Consider the following 16,739-nt stretch of genomic DNA (forward strand, 5'->3'; position numbering starts at 1 on the left):
TGCTTATAATGACAATGATTCCTGGTATTTGTTTTTCATTCTTGTTCAATCTTAGGCAGGGTGTGCATTTTGAACAAGACCATTACTAGGAAAGCATTTGGCAATCTGAGGCATTATAATAGCTGGGGCTGACACAATCGGTAGTCTGTGGGTCAGAAATTATTTAATTGGTTTGATTAGTATGATTTAATTTATTAGTATATAGTTGAATGGTTTCAATGTGTCAGAAATGGCATTTTCCCTGATGCACATATTGAATCTTTTTTATTAATTCGTTTAAAAACATATATATTAGTTTATATCATGCATACTGTGATATATGTATAGAAGGATATGTATCACTGTTTTCTTATACTTGTTTACTTATAATAATTTCTACTCTGTCTCACACTTTTCGCATCCTCCCGCCTAGTTCCCAATTAACCAATTTACTCCTCTTTTATACATCTTACCATGCTAATTACAAAAATACACAAATATATATGTATGTGCAGATATACTTACACCTACGCACATTCATGCTGAGATTTCAGGGTTTTTTTTTTTTTGAGACATAGTCTCTTTGTGTAGTCCAGGCTGGCTGCAAATTCACAGTGATCCTCCTACATCAGCCTCTCAAGTCCTGGGATTACAGGAGTGCACCACCCCAGTTGGCCTGAGATCCAGGTTTGATCACTGTTTATAAATATGAAATTATAACATAGAATTTTTCTGCCACTGACTCATTTGAGAATTCTTATGGAAATATTTTTACCATATTTAACTATCTAGTTCTAGTTTCTTATCTCTTTTTTATTAGTACATGTTTGCAATACATAATGGATACATTCATTGTGGGGAGTCAGTATACATACATATCCTATCTTAGTCCTTTCTATTTTCTCTCCCCCTTCCTCCTTCCCATCTGCAAAAAGTTTAATTTCCAGTTTCCTCTCATCTACCTTTTATTTTACTTTCTTTTCTTTCAGCTTTAATTGAGTTTATTGGTACATTTTAGGGATACAGTACAGTTACATTCATTGTTGGGATCATGTACCTCTACATGGCAAGTCTTGATTCTCATTTTTTCCCCTTACCTCTGCCCTCCCTTCACCCCCTCCTCCCCTCCCCATCTACAAACACTTTATTTCCATCTTTTCATTCTCTCACATTTTTTTCTTTTCCCTTATTAAATTTTTACACTTTGGGTTTCTCACATAAGAGATACTATTCTGTATCTGGTTTATTTTGCTTAGCATTATGCATCCATTTTCCCACACAACTCAAACTTATCCTTCTTTGTAACTGAGTAGAACTCCATAAAGTGTTCATACCACATTTTCTTTATCCATTCATCTATTAACAGACAGACAGGTCATTTCTAAGATTTAGCTATTGTGTGTTGTGCTGCTGTAGTTGTGGGTATGTATTATCACCGCAACATGATCTCTTCAACTCATTGGGAAGATACTCAGAAGAGGTGTAATGGGGTCAAATAGAATTTCTGTTTTCATTTTTTGAGGAATTTCTATGTTCAGTTCTATAGTGGTTGTACTTGTTTACACTCCCCCCAACAGTATAAGAGGATTCCTTTCCCTCCACAGTGTGGTGAGAATTTCTTATCATGACAGCCACTCTTTCTGCCATGTTTCATTCTCAGTGTTTTGGTATTTTTGGTACTGAGGATCGAACTTGGGTCCTTTTGCTTTCGAGGCAGGCATGGAACCACTGAGCTAAATCCCTGGCCCATCAGTGTTCTTTTAATTTGCGTTTCTTTAATGACAGAAGATGCCACATATTTTTCATGTATGTTAAGTCCATTTGTACTTCTAGAAGTGCCTACTCATTTAACTTGGCTATTTTGGATGGTCTTTTATTTTCGGACCCTAAGTTTTTTGAGTTTCTTATAAATTCTAGCTATTAGTCTTTTTTTAATATCTAGTGGTTCATTGATATCCCATGGTAAAGTTAAACCACATGAATTTAAGTATTCATTTGTCAATAGTTTTTATTCAATTTGTTTTTATTCAATTTCTTTTTGCCATTTCAACCAATTTTACACAAAATATATTCAAACAACACTGTGTGATTGATTGATTGATTGATTTTTGCATGATTTATTTTTATATGCCATTGTTTTTGTTTCAACAGGGTGGCCAGAGTGGAAATTCTAGATTGGAGAGTATTTTTATTTGAAAAGATGTTTGCCACATTGCTTTTTTTTTTCATTGACTTTATTGGTACATTTTAGGTATACAGTACAGTTACATTAATCATGGGGGTCTTGCACCTTTACATGACAGATCTTGGTCTTCATTTTTTCCCTATACCCCTGCCCTCCCTTCACCTCCTCCACCCTTCCCTATTTACAAAGACTTTGTTTCAAATTTTGCCTTTTCTCATATTTTTTCTTTTCTCTTATTTCCTTTCCCCTACCCATCCCAATTCCCCTACACCTTTAGCCCTTTTCTTCCTATTTAACATTATGAATTATACAATTTGTATCTTATTTACACTTTTAGTTTTTCACACCAGAGAAACTATTTGGTATTTACACAGTGTGTCCTATTTATTTCACTTAAGAGCGTGGCCTCAATATGTGTCCATTTTCCTATAAATGATTAGTTTCTTATTCTTTATGACTGAGTAGTACTCCATTTTATAGAAAAACCACATCTTCTTTATCCAGTCTCCAGCTGATGGGCAATTGGGCTGTTTCCAAGTTTTAGCTATTACATGGCTATAAACATGGCTACAAGCTGGGTGTGGTGGCACACGCCAGTAATCCCAGCACTTGGGAGGCTGAGGCAGGAGGATTGCTGTGAGTTTGAGACCAGCCTGAGCTACATAGTGAGTTCCAGGTCAGTTTCACTGAATATTGAGACCCTGTCTCAAAAAACAAAACAAAACAAAACAACAACAACAAAATGACTGCACATATATCACTGTGGTATGATTTTTAAAATTCTTTTGGAAAGATACCCAGCAGAGGGATAGCTGGGTAAAATGGAACCTCTAATCCAGTTTTTTGAGGTATTGCCATATTGATTTCCACAGTGGGTGCACCAGTCAGCACTCCCATCAACAATGGAAAAGGGTTCCTTTCTCCCCACAGCCTGCCAGCAATTTGTTATTGGTTGATTTCTTCATAGCAACCATTCTTTGTGGGGTGAGGTGGAATCTCAGTGTTGTTTTCATCTGCATCTCTCGAAAGACTAGTGATATTGAATATTTTTTCAAATATTTATTTGCTGCTTTTACTTCTTTGTCTGAGAAATGTCTGTTCATTTCAGATGCCCATTTTTGAATTGGGTCTTTATATTTGGGAGGGTCTGATTTTTTTGAGTTCTTTATATATTCTAGATAGTAGTCCACTGTCTGAGGAGCAGCTGGTAAATTTTTTTTTCCCCACATTGTAGGCTGTCTCTTAGCTCTGCTGGTGCTTTCTCTTATAGTGCAGAAGGTTTTTAATATGCGATCTCAGTTTTGATTCTTTGTACTAGTTCTTGTGCTACTGAAGATTTGTTCATAAAGTCTTTTCCTATGCCAATGTCTTCAAGAGTTCTGCTTAACTTATCTTCCAGCAAGTTTACTGTTTCTGTCTTTATATTTACATCTTTAATCCAGTTGGATTTTAGTTTAGTGCATGGTGAAAGATAAGGGTCTAGTTTTAGTCTTTTGCAGGTTGAAATCCAGATTTTCCAACACAATTTATTGAAGGAGTTATCTTTCCTCCACTGAAGATGGTTGCCTCCTTTGTTGCAGATGAGGTAGCTGAGTACCTCTGCAGTTGTTTCTGTATCTTCTAATCTATTCCACTGATCCTCATGTCTGTTGCTTTGCCAGTACTATGTTTTTTGTGTTTTTAATAACAGTAGCTTTATAGTATAGTTTCAAGTTGGGGATTGTGATACCCGCTGTCATGTTGCCTAGACTTGCTTTTGCTATTCCATGTCTCTTCTGGTTACAAATTAATTTTTGTATTATTTTCTCTAGTTCTGTGAAATATACTTTTGGAGTTTCAATTGGGATTGCATTGAATCTGTACAACAGTTTTGAAAGTATGGCCATTTTCACTATGTTCATTCTTCCTACCCAGGAGTAAGGGATGTCTTTCCATTTCCTTATATCCTCTTTGATCTCTTTTTTCAGAGTGCTGTAGTTTTCAGTGTAGAGGTCTTTTGTTTCCTTCGTTAGATTGATTCCTAGATACTTCATTTTTTGGATGAAGTTGGGAAGGAATAGTTTCCCTAATTTCTCTCTCAGTGAGTCTGTTATTTGTGTACAAGAAGGCTATTGATTTTTGAGTGTTGGCCTTGTACCCAGCTATGCTGCTGAAAGTGTCAGTTAAACCTAAAAGTCTTTTGGCAGAGTTTTTTGGGTCTTCTATGTAGAGAATCATATTGTCAGCAAATAATGACAGTTTAACTTCTTTCTTTCCTATCTTTATTGCTTTAATTTCTTTCTAATGTCTAATTGCTGTTGCTAATGTTTCCAGAACTATATTGAAGAGGAGTGGTGATAGTGGGCATCTTTGTCTTGTTCCTGATTTTAACGGAAGGTTTTCAGTTTTGGGCCATTTAATATGATGTTGGCTGTTGGCTTTTTATAGATAGCTTTGACCGAGGTGAGATTAAGACCATCTATTCCAATTTTCTGCAGCGCTTTTATCATGAATGGGTGTTAAATTTTGTCAAATGCCTATTCTGCATCTATTGAAATGATCATATCATTTTTGTCCTTGACCGTTAATACAGTATATTACATTTATTGATTTACATATGTTGAACCATCCTTGAATCCTTGGAATAAATCTGACTTGGTCAGGGTATATGATCTTCTTGATGGCTCTCTGTATTCTGTTTGTCAGTATCTTATTGAGGATTTTTGCACCTATGTTCATAAGGGAGATTGGCCTATAGTTCTCTTTTTTGGTTGGATCTTTCTCTAGTATTGGAATTAAAGTAACACTTGCTGGGCCTGGGATTTAGCTCAGCAGTTTGGTGGCCTACCTTGCAAGGATCTGAGTTCAATCCCGGTAACAAAAAAACAAAAAACAAAACAAAACAAAAGTAACACTTGCTTCTAGGAATGAATTTGGAAGTATAGCTTCCCTTTCTATTTCATTGAAAAGCTTAAAGAGTAGTGGCAATAGTTCTTCTCTAAATGTCTTGTAGAATTCATCAGTGAAGTCATCAGGACCTGGGCTTTTCTTTGTTGGTAAATTTTTAATTACATTTTCAATTTCACTGAACATAATTGGGAGTGTTTAGAATTGCTTTTATCTTCTCCATTCAACTTTGAAAATTCATAAGTATGTACAAATCTGTCCATTTCTTCTACATTTTCCATTTTATTGGAGTACAGGTTCTCACAGTTGGTATTGATAATATTCTGGATTTCTACTGGATCTGTTGTGACTTCACCTTTTACTTTCCTAATTCCATAAATCTGAGCCTTTTATTTCCTTTTTTGATAAGCTTGGCTAAGGGTTCATCACATTTTTTTTATTCTTTCAAAAAAACAACTTTTTGATTCATTGATTTTTATGTGTCATTCTCTTAGTCCCCATTGCATTGATTTCTGCTCTGATCTTTATAATTTCCTCCCTTGTATGAGCTTTGGGTTTCTCTTGCTCTTCTTTTTCTAGGAGCTTAAAATTCATCATTAGGTTGTTTATTTGAGCTTGCTCTGTTTTCCTAGTATGGGCATTCACTGCTATGAATTTTCCACATAGAACTGCTTTCATTGTGTCCCACAGATTCCTGTATGTTGCATTAGGATTATCATTTATTTGTAAAAACTGACTAATTTCTTCTTTAATTTCATCTGTGATCCATTGGTTGTTCAAGAGAGTGTTGTTCAATTTCCATGCTTGTGAAGTTCTTGCAGTTTCTTATGCTAATTAGCTGCAATGTAATTGCACTATGGTCTGATAATATACATTCTCCATTCCTTTGCATTTATTTAAACATGTTTTATGAGCTAGTATGTGGTCTGTTTGGAGAATGATCCATGTGCAGATGAAAAGAATGTATACTCTGATTTGGAGGGATGGAACACTCTGTAGAGTTCTATTAAGTCCATTTGTTCAAAAGCTTGGTTCAGTTCTAATATTTTGTTGTTGATTTTTTGTCTATATGATTTGTCCATTTGTGACAGTGGGGTATTTAGGTGGCCCACAACAATTGTATTAATGCTTATTTGGTTTTTCATGTCCCTTAATTTTTTTTGTATTGTTGGGGGCATTAATATTTGATGCATATATATTTATGATTGTCATCTCTTCCTCTTGGACTGTTTCCTTTACAAGGAAGTAGTGACCTTCTTTGTCTCTCTTACTTAGTTTTGGCTTGAAATTTACTTTGTCTGTGAAAAAGATAGCTACACCTGCTTTTTTCCAGACTCCTCTCACATGGAAATCTGTTTTCCATCCTTTTATTTTCAGTCTATGAGTTTCTTTTTGTTCTAGGTATGTTTCTTGTATACAACATATAGTTGGATTTTGATTCTTAATCCATTCTGCCAGTCTATTTCTTTTGATTGGTAATTGAGGGTATTGACACTGATGGTTATAACTGACATATATGGACACATCATTGTCATGTTATTGTCCTGTTGTTGGCTCTTTTTAATCCCCCCTTTTATTCTCTCACTTTACCTAATCAATTTGCTCTTTTTGACCTCATGGTGTTGTGACCTTCATTTTTTTTTCTAGGATATTGTTTTGAATTATTTGGAGTGTTGGCTTAGTATTCATGAAGTTTTTCAGGTATTCTTTGTCATGTAAGTATCTTATTTCCCCATCCATTTTAAAAGAGTTTTGCAGGATACATTAGTCTAGGTAGAGGTTGTTTTCTTTTAGGGTTTAAAGTACCTCACTCCAGGCTCTCCTTGACTTGAGTGTTTGTGTTGAAAAATCTGCTGTGATTCTGATGGGCTTTCCTTTGCATGTGATTTGTTTCCTTTCTCTAACTGCTTCCAGTATTTGTTCTTCTGTTGGGTTTTTAAGATCTTGACTATTATATGTCTAGGTATAGATTTTTTTTTTTGATCATGGCTAGTTGGAGTCCTACATACCTCACTTATCTGTATGTCAAATTCTTCCCCTCTGTTTGGGAAGTTTTCTGTCACTAATTCTATGAACAATATTTTTAATGTCATTTGTGCTTTCTCCTACTTTTTTCATGGACTCATACCAGTTTTATATTATTCTTCTTTGCATCATCAGGAACTGTTGGCTTGATTTCTCATGGTCCTTTACTATTTTTAAGAGATATCTCTTTTCATGGTCACTGACTGCCATTCTGTCTTCTATATGTAAAATTTTGTCTTCAGATTGCATCAGTCTCTTGTGTATACTTTCCATCGAGTTTCTTTTTTAATCTCCTGAATATTTATTTGAATCTATTTCATGGGTTCCATTTCTTTCTTATGTTGAGCATTCATGGTTTCCATTTCTTATGCTGGGCCTTCATGGCTTCTATCATGGTCCTGAGCTCATCTCTCTCCCTCTCTCTCTCTCTCTTTTTTTTTTGTCAGTTTCTGTTCTAGAGTCTCTAATCATGTCTTTCATTCTCTCACCATCTCGGTACTTACCTGGGAAATTATTTCTGTTTTGAATTTTTCTAGAGCCTGATTGATCTCTTTTGTTACTTCCTGTACTATGAGTTCAGAGTTTCCTGGTGGTTGTCAGACTTTTCCGCTTTGTTTCCCCTAGAATTTTCCATTGTTGAGCTGGAAGTCTATATTTGTGCCTTGCTTAAGTGTTTTTCTCATTTTTATTTTTGTTGTTGCTACTGTCCTTGGTTTAATTTCTGGATTAGTACTTCAATCTTCCTGATATAGCTGCTGTTTAGGTTTTGAGTCTATCGTGACTCAGACACTCTCATTTTCATAATATCAGGAAGGACAGCTCATTAAATCAATCACAATTCTTTAGCCCAAGTGATACAATCAGCAACACAATAACATCAAGCACAGTTTAGAAATTAACCATGTGTGGTAGTTATTAATCTATCACCTTTAACCATGTGAATTAGTCAAAATCGAGGACCAGACCAAAATACGTTTATAGTGAATAAATTCTTCAATATAGCAACTTTACTCTTCAGGATGGTTATTTAGAAGGAGATGGGAGGATAGGAATAGATAGGTAGAAGGATAGGAAAAGGTTTCAAGTGAAGCCAGAGGACACAGGATGATCACACAAACTCTAGGAGGCTGTTGAAGGCAAAAGGCAAAGAGAGAGTGCAAGAACAAAGACAAGAATAGAACAACTTAACAGTAACAAGGAAGCTATAAATTATACTCACTTTCCTTTGAAACTAATGGCAATTGAGAGAAAGAAAAAGAAGAATAGCAAAAGAAAGAAGAAATCCGATTTAGGGCAGGAACAGGAACAAAAAGGGAGATGAACAATGTGGGAGAGCAGGAGACTGAGCAGCAAAAAGATGAAAAAAAAAAAAAGGAAGAATTTTAAGAGTGGGAAGCAATTTTTTAAAAATTAAAAGTAAGAGGAAAAGAAAAAAATTTGAAGGGCCTACCTCAGGGTATATCTCTGCTGTCACAATAGACAATGTGGGCAGCAATGTGCAGATCTAAGTCTCAGCAAGCCAGCCGCAGACCCTTGAGATTCTGGCTGATTTCTGGCTGCATGGCCCAAGTTGAGCTCCCTGACCTGGTTCTATGGCAGGTTCCAGCTGCCCTTCCCCTGAAGTTAGTTCAGGTTCTAAAGGAAGGTGGTGATCCCTCCAGCTTACCAAGTACGGAGGTCTGATGTGCCTTTATTGCAATTGTTCACTTCTGTTCTATCTTCTGGAGCTCAGTACAATGGCCTTTATGACCACCTGTGCCTCTGCAGTATGGATCCAGGTACCAGCACAGCCGAGAGGCCCGAGAGCGGGGATGGGAGGGCTGCTGGGGGTGCTTCTGGGTTGCCCACGGACGGGGCTGGGCAGTCCTCACTGGTCTGCTCCGATGGAGGCCTGAGGCTGCCATATTGCTTTTGAAAAGAGACTGCAGAACTTCACATTTCCACTGATACTTTATGGGAGACCCCAATTTTTAAAAAATCAAAACTGTCAAGTGTTCTTAGGTTTAGTTCTTTTTCAGTTTGAAGGCAAACTGGCAACATTCTATATTATTGTTTCTTTAAATTTTCCATCCCTGCCTGAGTGAAATTCTGTATTTGTACAATTGCCAGTTATTCGGATTTGCTCCTCCATGAACTGCTTATCTCATGCTTGTAAGTCAGTAGTTCTTTCTTCTCTTTATTTAACTAGCTCCCATACGTGATATATTAACTCATTGTCTATCCTTTAATTCATAAACCTGTTTCCCGTTCTGAGTTGGTACTCTGGCTCTTTGTATGTACCTTTTGCCAATTTTGTTTTCCTAAGGTACAACAAGTCTCTTTGCGTTTATAACCTCCTGGTGTGGGTTAAAATTTGCACACAAGGTCTCCATGGTCTTTTTCAAATATTTATTGTCATTATTTGCTCTTGTCTTCAGTTCATTTGGATTATTGCAATAATTGAAGTTCATAGTGATTTTCATCCTCTGTATCATTGTTAGTAGTTAAATAACCCATCATTTTTCCAATGAATTAAAATAATACATTTGTCTTTATTAAATTCTCAAACATGTCAGGATTCTGTCATTGAAATCCCTGACATTTATTTTTTAAAATAATTCCTAAAGCTGATGGAAAATATATCAGTTCATGGTCTGTAACACAATTGCTTCATGGTAATGTTAAAGTGTTACACTCAAAATACAAATAGCATTTTAAATGTAAGGCATTTTTGGTAAGTATTTGACATTTCACAGGAGAAGAAAGACACTAAGAAACTAGTGCATGATATAGAATTCATGTGGCAAACAGCTCAAAGGCAAAGAAATCTGAGGGAGCTAAGTTGATAGCCATATGCTTCGTAAATATAAGTATGAAGGCAGTGATCATATACTAATGTTGACAAAGACAAAAGCATAGAGTATTTACTTTAGTCTGTATACTGTTTGGCATTCTTCCTCTCTACAAGGATTTGGGAAAAAAATGAACTGTGTCAATCTTCATGATCATTTTAGCTCTGTTATGTAATTGGTAAGTATTAGCTCTGAGTCTGTTTCCATGGTAACAGTGAAATTACAATTTCAATTCTAGAATGAAAATATATCTTTGTCAGCAAAGTATTTGACAAAGTCTTGGGATATGCTTGTATATATTAAAGAAAGCCAGGCGGGATGAAGATATAATTGGAGATTGAAAGCCACACCCTAGCGCTATTTATTAAGTATATTTTGAATTGTTTTAACCATGGAATTCTTTCCTTGGCCATGAACTTAATATTTTATTAAAATCTTGAATGATAATTGAGTCAGCTTTATGACATTCCCAGATGACACAGAGCACAAGGGAATTATTTCATGACAGGTAGAAGAATCAAGATTTAAAACTACCTCAATGGGTTATAAACAAACAATGATATTTAGTTGCCCAGACTGATTAAAAAATAAGTTACGCAGGAAAATACTGCATCTGAGCAATAAAAACATTATATAAAGTTTTACTTTAGTTTTTCATCCATAAATTAGTTGACCAGCAATACCTAGCTACATATGGTATCTCTCTACTAAACTTCAAATGTAAGATTTAAACTTGGCATTCTAAGTATGAGAGCATGTATTCCTGTAAATATTCTTGTTCCAAGTCACTTGATGCCAGTTCAATTCAGTAAAGGTGTGACAGATGACTGCTATGACTTAGTCACTGTGGAGCATTCCAGGAAAAAGTAAATAAATAAGATGTCATCTCTGACCTCAAGAAACTCAGGAGTGTAATGAGGAAGGCAAGCTTAGAAAACCCAAGGTAAAGCCACTCAACAGCAATGTGTTTGCCTAACAATCGGCTGTAAAGTTGATAATGGCTTTTCATTTCCATTTCTGTACTTTTACCAGGAAGATATTTCTTGCTTCTGATTTGGGAGGCATATTTACTTGTTTCACTTCTTTTTTAGTAGTGCATATCGGTTATACAGATTAATAAGTTTTATTTTAGCAGATTTGTACATGTACTTAACACTTTGGTCACATCTGCCCATCACCTTTTAACTTATTCATTTAGGAATGAGGCAATGAGTTACTCTCATACTGCTCTGGCCTCTTAGCTCCTCCATTTCTTAACTAAAAAGCAGGAAGAGTTTCCTAGTTGACATCGAAGAAACAATACAGATTGCTTAAACATAATGTGTTTATAAAACTCTCATAAACTACTGATTTGGTCTGTTGGACCCTCTAGTAATTAGCACAGATTTATAATACAGAATGCCTGGAGCATTCCAAATACTTTATTATTATTCCTAAAATAAAGATTCAGAGCAAACAAACAAAAGAGTTTATTAGCAAAATTTTCTTCCTGGTAGAAGAAAGAGCTAAAAGCAATAGTTCACATGTCCATTTGCCTTAATCTTTGTAAAGTTTAATAGTCTCAATCACATTTGGATTTGGAAATAAATTCCCTGTTGTTTATGAGGCTGCACATTTATTCACTTTTTGTAAGCAGCAAAAGTGTACTTTTAGATTTTTTTCCAAATTATTTTCCCTAAATTATATTTTGCAGAACACCAGACTTAAGAAAATGCAGAGGCAAAAGAGTACAAAAAATTAGGAAAACATTTCATACTTTGTCCCTCTTAGAATCTAATGATACAGCCTAGAGTACGAAAGTCATGCCACTTTATTCCAAAATTATATGACCAAAGAACTTTTTATATAAAACACCTAGCAACACTTCTGGAAACTTGAAAGCTACTACTTTAGATAGTGGAATGTGTGCATCTTAGCAGAATTTGATAATTTAAGTGTTAGAAAGTTTGTGGTATTAAGTATTTACCTTGATTATTTAAAAAATCTTAGCATTACTGCTATTAAAAAGTCTCCCCTTACCAGAGGATAAATTATATAGAGGGTAAAAATCCTCAAAATATAGAAAGGTGTGTGTGTGTGTGTGTGTATGTACATGCACATGTGCATGTTTTTATATGTCACAGGGAAAATTGAGAGAGAGATGTGAGAACATATTTTAATTGATTTTTTCCCACAGTTATCATTTAGGGCCACAGAGTAAATAAATTTCAGTGTTTATAGATATATAAACAACTCATTAGCTAAAGCTAATCTAAGGAACTCCTTTGGCAGATGTCAAGTGGTTATGAACTTTCCAAATTCACAGTGTGCAGCACACAGTGTCACTTTAAAGAGGTTAGCATTATTTAGAAGGATATTAAATCTTAGACGCCTGTGCAGTGGGTAACATTAACAGTGTAATTTTACAGTTCAACAGGCACAGAGAGGTTCAGAGATTTGCCCAAGGCCTCAGAGGAAATAAGACACTGAATCTGGAACACACTTCTAGTCTTGATTTCAAGACGAAACCACTAAATCACGCTTCCTCTTGACATGGAAGTTTAAATTCCTGCATGGCTGCCTTGCCCTTTTTTCTTCCCTATCGCTGTGTAAAGGCTCTTGGGATGGCCGTGGTCAAATTGTCCTTTTCTGCAGATTTCACCTATGCTTTTCTCCCCAGTGCTTCAGCAGCTGACTTTTGCTCTGCTTGGTGCAAGAGGGTTTCTGAATTGCTGGTCTTTTGGTGATGTTTAGTGCAACAACTCTCTGAATCGCAACCCGCATCACTGACCTCAGAGGCTCAATGAACTTTTCATTTACATGCACAGTCAAATTAAATTTGCCTGGCCTTTGAAAACTTACATCTGTTGAGTGTATAATTTGTATTGCCATTTGTTCCACAGATGTGTAACAAGACAAATACCTGTCCAGGCTTACAAGGGATTCAGAAATGCTTACGTTAATCATGCTGGTGGAAAGAGGTTAAGGGCGATACAATAAATCAGTCTCCGAATGGTTTCACTTGGAAAGGCCTGGGAGAACAGGGTTATTTTTATCCTAGGATGCTTTTAATTTGAATCAAAAATGCTTTACCACATGTTCTGCCACAAGTTCAAAAGGATTGGTAACAAACATTTAATCTTTTTCTTTTTGGATTGGCGCTAAGCCCTCATCAAAAAGCGTATGCAGCCAGGCAGCTTATCTCCACTGAGCTGCTTCCCTTAATGTGTTCCTAATTATAATCGTATATATTGCTCACTGTGGCCGATTGAACAATATGGCAGTAATTTCTTTACAGGCCTCCCTGCTCTTTGAACTGTGAGTACAGAGGGCTAGAACAGAACCAGATCAATGGGATTTGAGTGCGGGCAAATCAAGCCAGATGCGATCTTTAGAGAATGAATTTCCAGCTGTTTCCCAGAAAAAGGACTTCAACAGACAGCTGGGGCCCTTATCATTATTATCATGATCGTCATCCTCATCATCATTCCAGTCACTGAATACTCCCACAATTCTTTAGAAAAATGTGCAACTACTCTCATGTCTTCCTAAATCTCTACCCGCCATAGTCTCCCAAATGCTCTGAAATGGTAACTGTGTGACACAGATAAGCCTGCACCTCATGGTATGGCAAGGGAGACATAACGTATTATAGTGATACTATATATTTGCCAGTGCTGCATGATGTGCAGCTGATATCAATGTCCAAAATTTATTTTCAAGGTACTAAATGCTTACAACATTTCCATATGTTTCGAAGGGGGTTATAACATAATCCTCATTTTACGGGGGGGGGGAGCAAATGGCGTGTCATTGCTTTGTGCATACATCCTTTTGTCGTCCGCATCGCTATCGCTATGTTGCGTAGATCCAATAAATGTTTCCAGGAGTAAATGCTTGCTTTATATAAAGTATTGTGGTATGGCAGAAAAGAACAAGCTTAATAAATTCCACAGATGTTGCAGTGGTCTCGGGAGAAGCTCCTAGTCTGAGATAACCCAGCATACGAGTTTAAAATGATTACAACCTTGAATCATTCAAAAATCATTCAAATGAGGGAATATTCAGTGGCAGTGGAGTGATTCACAGGGTTTTCCACATCCAGCTTTCAGAATTAGCTGGTCTTCATGAAACAACTTATGCCTCTTCCAGAAAGGCTTCTGTATAAGACTCCTTTACCTCTAGCTTGTTTTAACCCTTGCTCTCGGCTTCTCTTTGTCAGAACTCTCCGGATTTCGCTTCTGTCAAGTTATGGCATTATATGTCTAGGGAGGATTTTCAGGGGGCCAAGATCAGTCAATCAAATTAAACTAAATATAATCAGTTGTCATCTAAATCAGTTTGGTCTAGTTAAATACGGAAGGGGTTGAAATGTGAGGGGAAAGTCAAGAGAATGAGACTATTTACTCCAAAATATAGTTACATGAGGAACAAGAGTAAGGTGGCTTTATTTTGGGGCAATGGTCATAGAAAGGAGACTTGGAAGAAGGAGGGAAAAGGGCATGGAACAGAGAACCTGCAAGACATTATTAATACCTTGCTCAAAATATTTCATTTTAATTCTTTGTTCATTTCAGTTCTTTTTATTTCATATCTTTGCTTTTAAACTTCCTTAGACAGGAATCACCAAAGGTCTTTTATCACTTATTCTTCAATATCTAGAACATGAAAAAAATGTGTTCATTATCTTTGTATCACTTTATCATAGGAAATGTTTAACCAAATGGGAATCTATCTATCTATCTATATATAGCTACAATTTTAGTTTTGGCTATCCTTAATCGGAAAGCTCTTCTAGATGCTTTAACTTCTTTTTCTCAAAACAAACAAACAAAAACAAACCGCCTTTTAAGACTGAAAACTGTTTTGTGTAATACTCATGTATAATATGCTTTCAAAATTTTTCAAAACATACCTGCAACGCACAGGTGATGAATAATAGACATTTACTTTCGTTTATTTAGCTGAACTAAAAAGGTTCTAGGGGACACAGCTGCCCAGCTGGGAAAACTGTGCGGCCCTAGGTTGCCCTGGCCGCAACGGCGGTGGACTCCGGTGGTCTCACCTCATCCTGCCCTGGCTGTGATGCATCCAAGGCGCCCAGACGGATTCCATGGCTTGGTTTACCGGGGTGGTGCCCGGGACAAGCAGGGCTTTGGCGTCGCTTCCCTTGTAAGGTCCTTCAGCTCCAGGTCGGACCTAGGCCATTGGGTGATGTCTCCCCCAGACATCCCGGGCAGCCGTAACCTGCATCCGGGTGAGAAGAGCTCGGTGCAGGGGCAGAGCAGTGAACAGTTGAGTAGATTTGCTGGATTTGGTATTGGACTTGCAAGTCTCTTCACAGAAAATGCACTGGTCCATCCTGGCATCGTTCTCCCCACCAGTGTCAGGTTAATTAGCATGCTCGCCGTTATCATCTCACTCCATTTATAGTCGTCAACATTGTATACTGCTCCAGCAAAACTCAGGGACCAAGAGCCCCGTGGAAAGGAACGGGAAGTGCTTTCACTGTCCAAGGACTCACACTTGGAGCAGAAGGCAAGATTAGTGAGTTCACACCTTTGCCAAGGAAGTTTCGCACAAATGGAATCCTAAACGAACAGGTGAACACCTTCTACCAAAAGCCCTAACATATTGGGGCAATGCCTTTTCACTCAGCAAGTGTAACTGAAACAGTCCAGAGTGCGGTCATTCGAGACAATGCTGGCATTTTGGAATGTGTTTAAGGGGGAATTGGGAGGAAGATAGGCTTGGGAGCGCCGCACAGCAAACGATGCCTTCCTCTTCTTGCCTTGATCTCCCCTACGGTGCTGCACAGAGTTCTTCATTACATCATCAGCTCAATCACTCAGAAGTTTGTCCTACTAATTCTAAAGAGAAAGACTTGCGACAGCCACCTAGCTGAGAGCAGTAGCCCTGTGCAGAGAATGTTGGATGCTTATCTTCCAGAACTTATTACTAACTTCGCTGCCAGTCTTTGCTCTGATGCTTTCCTCTGGAAACAGTTTTGCACCGCCTTCACATTCAAGGAACACGCACAAAAATTGACAATAGGGACCGTGGCTACGAAGTGCTTCCAATTAATACACAGTGCGAGGGAATGAGAGACTGTATCAGTACTATAAAGCAGGAGGAAGGAGTCCTTGGTTTTATAAAGGGTCTAGTGCTGTTATAATACAGTACACATTACATGCAGCTGTCTTACAGATTACCAAAATTATTTACTCTACACTTCAAAATAGCATATGAAATTTCTATCATTAGTCCAGATGTAATCTAGATAATTTGTTATGAATTTATAAAGGATGTAAATGAAGTACCAGGGGAAAAAATGGATTAGAAAGTGAAACTGGTAGAAAAGGTCTGTGTTGATTGTATTGACTTATTTTAAAAACAATTTCAAGTTTAAAAGCTCAGTAGAACTAACATTTGCAAGAATAAAGTTTTAGCTAGTGTAGCGCTTGTGCTGAAGTAAAAAATGATACTAGGAGAAAGCAAAATTTGTCATCAAATATAAAGTGAAGTTTCATTGACTTGAATCTGTTTTATCTGACCTTAATATTTGTTATAGTTATTTCATCTTCTAGATTGATATTGGCATATTATCTTTAATGCAGTAGAACATCACTGGATCAGTAAAGTTTTACCTTTAAGCAAATAAATTATGTCACTTTTGAAAAAGACTAAGGATCAGATTTGGCCAACAGTAAGCAGACATCGAGGGGCTTTATGTTGCATTACCTCTAACTATTTTAATGGCAGTATGCGTGTATTATATCTATTTATGTACACTATATAACTTGGAATTTCCTTTATCCTACAAATTCTCCACTTGTAGATCAGCGTATTGCATA

The 16,739-nt window shown here is 36.8% G+C and overlaps 1 pseudogene; it reads left to right on the top strand.

Moving 5' to 3' along the window:
• The first annotated feature begins 14,970 nt into the window (after positions 1-14,970).
• Positions 14,971-16,134, top strand: LOC104861052 (annotated as a pseudogene).
• The last annotated feature ends 605 nt before the right edge of the window (positions 16,135-16,739 follow it).

This window comes from Fukomys damarensis, unplaced genomic scaffold (assembly GCF_012274545.1).
Source record: "Fukomys damarensis isolate Sample0158 unplaced genomic scaffold, DMR_v1.0_HiC HiC_scaffold_6, whole genome shotgun sequence".
Taxonomy (NCBI): domain Eukaryota; kingdom Metazoa; phylum Chordata; class Mammalia; order Rodentia; family Bathyergidae; genus Fukomys; species Fukomys damarensis.